The sequence below is a fragment of the Lolium rigidum genome, chromosome 7, assembly GCF_022539505.1.
Source record: "Lolium rigidum isolate FL_2022 chromosome 7, APGP_CSIRO_Lrig_0.1, whole genome shotgun sequence".
NCBI classification, from domain to species: Eukaryota; Viridiplantae; Streptophyta; class Magnoliopsida; order Poales; family Poaceae; genus Lolium; species Lolium rigidum.
The window spans coordinates 104,398,625-104,402,800 of record NC_061514.1 but is presented as its reverse complement, the minus strand read 5'-3'; the positions used below and the strand labels follow the sequence as shown (position 1 = coordinate 104,402,800).

The window sequence follows — 4,176 nt, the reverse complement described above, 5'->3', positions numbered from 1 at the left end:
TATGAGTTAAGCCTTTGCCAAGTTAAAGATGATTTAGAGCTCATTTGCCATTTTCTTTTATCCATTTCATTCACTACTTGGATCATGTTACAACATTTTACAACTTCATACAACGCTTCGATCACTCTTAAAATGTGGTTTGAATTGTGCTTTTGTGTACCAATATTTTCGTACTATAAAGAAGTTAAAAAATATTGTGTAGCATTAGAGTTTCACTCAAAATGCTAGATATAATTCAGTTTTCAGGTTTTGTCAAATTCTGGCTGCACTGTTCTCAATTTTTCTAAACCGTTCAAATCAACTCCGTTTGAGATGAAAACATTACATGTTGTCAACAATAGTCACATCTTGCTTCTGTAAAATTTACAAAATTTTCCGAGCTCATTTGATTGCCCAAATGATTTGAAAACAGAGTGCAGTTTTCAGTTTCAGCAAACACAAGCAGTTTCAGAGTTCAGGGATCGTGAGAGGCTGCCCGGCAGTCTTCTTCGTGGCCACAGGGCAGCGCGGTGCTTGCCGTTCGTCGCGTTCCAGCCCATCCTGGCCATCCCATTTCACAACTTAAGCCCTCCCCGGTGCCCATCCCCTGGAATCGTCCTCTCCCAATACTCCTTGTGTATTTTGTGTCAGCATAGGGCGAAGAACACATTGATGCTTATCTTATATTCATTTCAGTCTTGGTAAGCTATAAGTCTGTAACTGCTTAATATATTCTTCCCTTTTAGCATTCTTTTTTCATGTTTATATTACTCCCTGGGGTCTGCTAATTTACCTTGTGATGATTCTTTCCTCACAGATAGATGAGCTCGTATCAAATCTATAGAAGTAGTTATGCTTGAATTTTTATGGTTATATAGTTATATATTTTTCCTCTGTAGCAAAATGATATATATTGTGATAGATGTGAGCTACATATATATCTTCTTAGCTTGCTCCACTGCAGGTGTTAGAAAATAACATTCAAGTTAAGTGCCTGATTTTTGTAGCAGATATGCTCATGAGGCTGGAAGGTACACTATATACTTATCTTGCACATTTATTTTTCTTTCTTTGTATTCATGTGGTTCATCAAGCTGAGATGTTGAGGGAGCCCACTATTATGTTTGATTCTGACGGTGTCTGTATCTGTATGTTAGGCCAAGATAAACCACAACGAGGCATTACTGCAGTGATATGAAGGTAGATGGGGTCAGTTTCCCCATGTCTTATGTATATAGATTTTGGAGTTGGACCATCCTGGAAAACAAAACTTTCCTTTGTTCATTTTCCCTATTTTTATGAGCCTCCTCATTTGTTTGCCAAAGAACCTGCTGCCGAATTATTGTCACTCGGTTGTTGTTTTTTTTTGCTCTTTTCATTGTTATACTTATATTTAAAGATGAACACATTTAGACCTGGGAAGTTACGATTGCTTTTATAGCTAACAGAAGCTGTATTTGTAAACCACTTAGTATCTGTATGTAACTGTAGGATTTTAAAGAATTTTAGTAACGACCATGTACTATAGGCTTCTGTGGCAAGCCGCTGTTTTTGTAGTTACTTCAAAAAATGTTTAGGATTTTCTCTGTTGTATTACCTTAAATTTAGTTGTTGATTAATTTTTCTTTTCCTTTGCAAGAATGCCCGCTTTTGGTGATGCAAGTAGCTATTGGGTGCTTTTCTGTTAACTATGTCATGGCCTCCAAAGACATGTCCTTCCATTTGTGTTTGGCTGTATATATGAAGTAGGTTCAAGCTGCAATAGTTACTGTGTGTTCTTCACTTACCGCTTACTTGTTTCGTGCAGCCTACCATTCCCCTGTTGTTGATTATTTTTCTGGTGTCTGTAACAATATTAAATTGAGGTTATCTATTTTCTTTGACAAGAAAAGGCAACCTTGATAAAGAACGTTGCAAATTAAGCGGAAGAAGAGAGAGCGAGGGAGGAAAAAAGGAGACTCCCAGATCACTGACAACACCTACAAAGCAAAATGGGTAGTCCATGGCTTTGTCCTTAACTTGCACATCCTGGAATAAAATGCGGAGCTATAGATTTATTTCCAAATTGGTAGGAGTATCACTGTTGGTAAATAATGATACAACAAACGAAGGGCTTAGGAGTAATAAATTTCCTATTGATTAGGGCAATGTAATCTCCGTTGGACTTGTAGGCTGAAAAGTACCAAACTGAGAAACACCGAAGTTAGGTGAGGCTGAAGTTTTTCGAATACCTTGAGGATGCAGCATACAGGAATGCATCCCCGCCATCTGCCCAGGGGGAACAAAATCACCTACTCTCAATAGAGAAGATGGAACATCAGGTACATAATGGGCATTATGTAGGACAACGTTGCATAGAAAACAAAAAATTTCCTACCGCGAACACGCAATCCAAGCCAAGATGCAATCTAGAAGACGGTAGCAACGAGGGGTATCGAGTCTCACCCTTGAAGAGATTCCAAAGCCTACAAGATGAGGCTCTTGTTGCTGCGGTAGACGTTCACTTGCCGCTTGCAAAAGCGCGTAGAAGATCTTGATCACGATCGGTTCCGGCGCCACGAACGGGCAGCACCTCCGTACTCGGTCACACGTTCGGTTGTTGATGAAGACGACGTCCACCTCCCCGTTCCGGCGGGCAGCGGAAGTAGTAGCTCCTCTTGAATCCGACAGCACGACGGCGTGGTGTCGGTGGCGGTGTAGAAGTCCGGCGGAGCTTCGCTAAGCTATGCGGGCAATATGGAGTGGAGGAGCAAAGCTAGGGTTTGGGAGGGGGTGGCCGGCCACTCAAGGGGGCGGCCAGCTTATGGTCTTGGGGTGGCCGGCCCCTCCCTTGGCCCCTCATTATATAGGTGGATCCCAAGTGTTGGTGTCCAAGTCTTCGAATAAGACCCGAAACCAAAACCTTCCATAGGAGGGGGCAAACCTAGCCCAACTAGGACTCCCACCCAAAGGTGGGATTCCCACCTCCCATGTGGGGGTGGCCGGCCCCCTATGGTGGAGTCCACTTGGGACTCCACCCCATCTAGGGCTGGCCGGCCATGGAGGTGGAGTCCCTTGTGGACTCCACCTTCCTTGGTGGTTTCTTCCGGACTTTTCTAGAACCTTCTAGAACCTTCCATAGAACCTTCCGCGACATTTTATTTCACATAAAATGACATCCTATATATGAATCTTATTCTCCGGACCATTCCGGAACTCCTCGTGATGTCCGGGATCTCAATCGGGACTCCGAACAAATATTCGAACTCCATTCCATAATTCAAGTACTACCATTTCAACATCCAACTTTAAGTGTGTCACCCTACGGTTCGAGAACTATGCGGACATGGTTGAGTACTCACTCCGACCAATAACCAATAGCGGGATCCGGAGATCCATAATGGCTCCCACATATTCAACGATGACTTTAGTGATCGAATGAACCATACACATATATTACCAATTCCCTTTGTCTCGCGATATTTTACTTGTCCGAGGTTTGATCTTCGGTATCACTCTATACCTTGTTCAACCTCGTCTCCTGACAAGTACTTCTTTACTCGTACCGTGGTATGTGGTCTCTTATGAACTCATTCATATGCTTGCAAGACATTAGACGACATTCCACCGAGAGGGCCCAGAGTATATCTATCTGTCATCGGGATGGACAAATCCCACTGTTGATCCATATGCCTCAACTCATACTTTCCGGATACTTAATCCCACCTTTATAGCCACCCATTTACGCGAGTGGTGTTTGGTGTAATCAAAGTACCTTTCCGGTATAAGTGATTTATATGATCTCATGGTCATAAGGACTAGGTAACTATGTATCGAAAGCTTATAGCAAATAACTTAATGACGAGATCTTATGCTACGCTTAATTGGGTGTGTCCATTACATCATTCATATAATGATATAACCTTGTTATTAATAACATCCAATGTTCATGATTATGAAACTAATCATCCATTAATCAACAAGCTAGTTTAAGAGGCATACTAGGGACTTCTTGTTGTCTACATATCACACATGTACTAATGTTTCGGTTAATACAATTCTAGCATGATATATAAACATTTATCATAAACATAAAGATATAAATAATAACCACTTTTATTATTGCCTCTAGGGCATATCTCCTTCGAGTCTCCCACTTGCACTAGAGTCAATAATCTAGATTACATTGTAATATACCTAACACCCATGGCATTCGGG

At 41.6% G+C, this 4,176-nt stretch overlaps 1 long non-coding RNA gene across 1 annotated transcript; it reads left to right on the top strand.

The window, feature by feature from the left end:
* Positions 1 to 204: 204 nt before the first annotated feature.
* Positions 205 to 2,294, top strand: LOC124679118. Its single transcript, XR_006994813.1, has 4 exons — positions 205 to 1,010; positions 1,137 to 1,179; positions 1,787 to 1,974; positions 2,151 to 2,294. It is a non-coding gene; the product is annotated as an uncharacterized LOC124679118 (long non-coding RNA).
* The last annotated feature ends 1,882 nt before the right edge of the window (positions 2,295 to 4,176 follow it).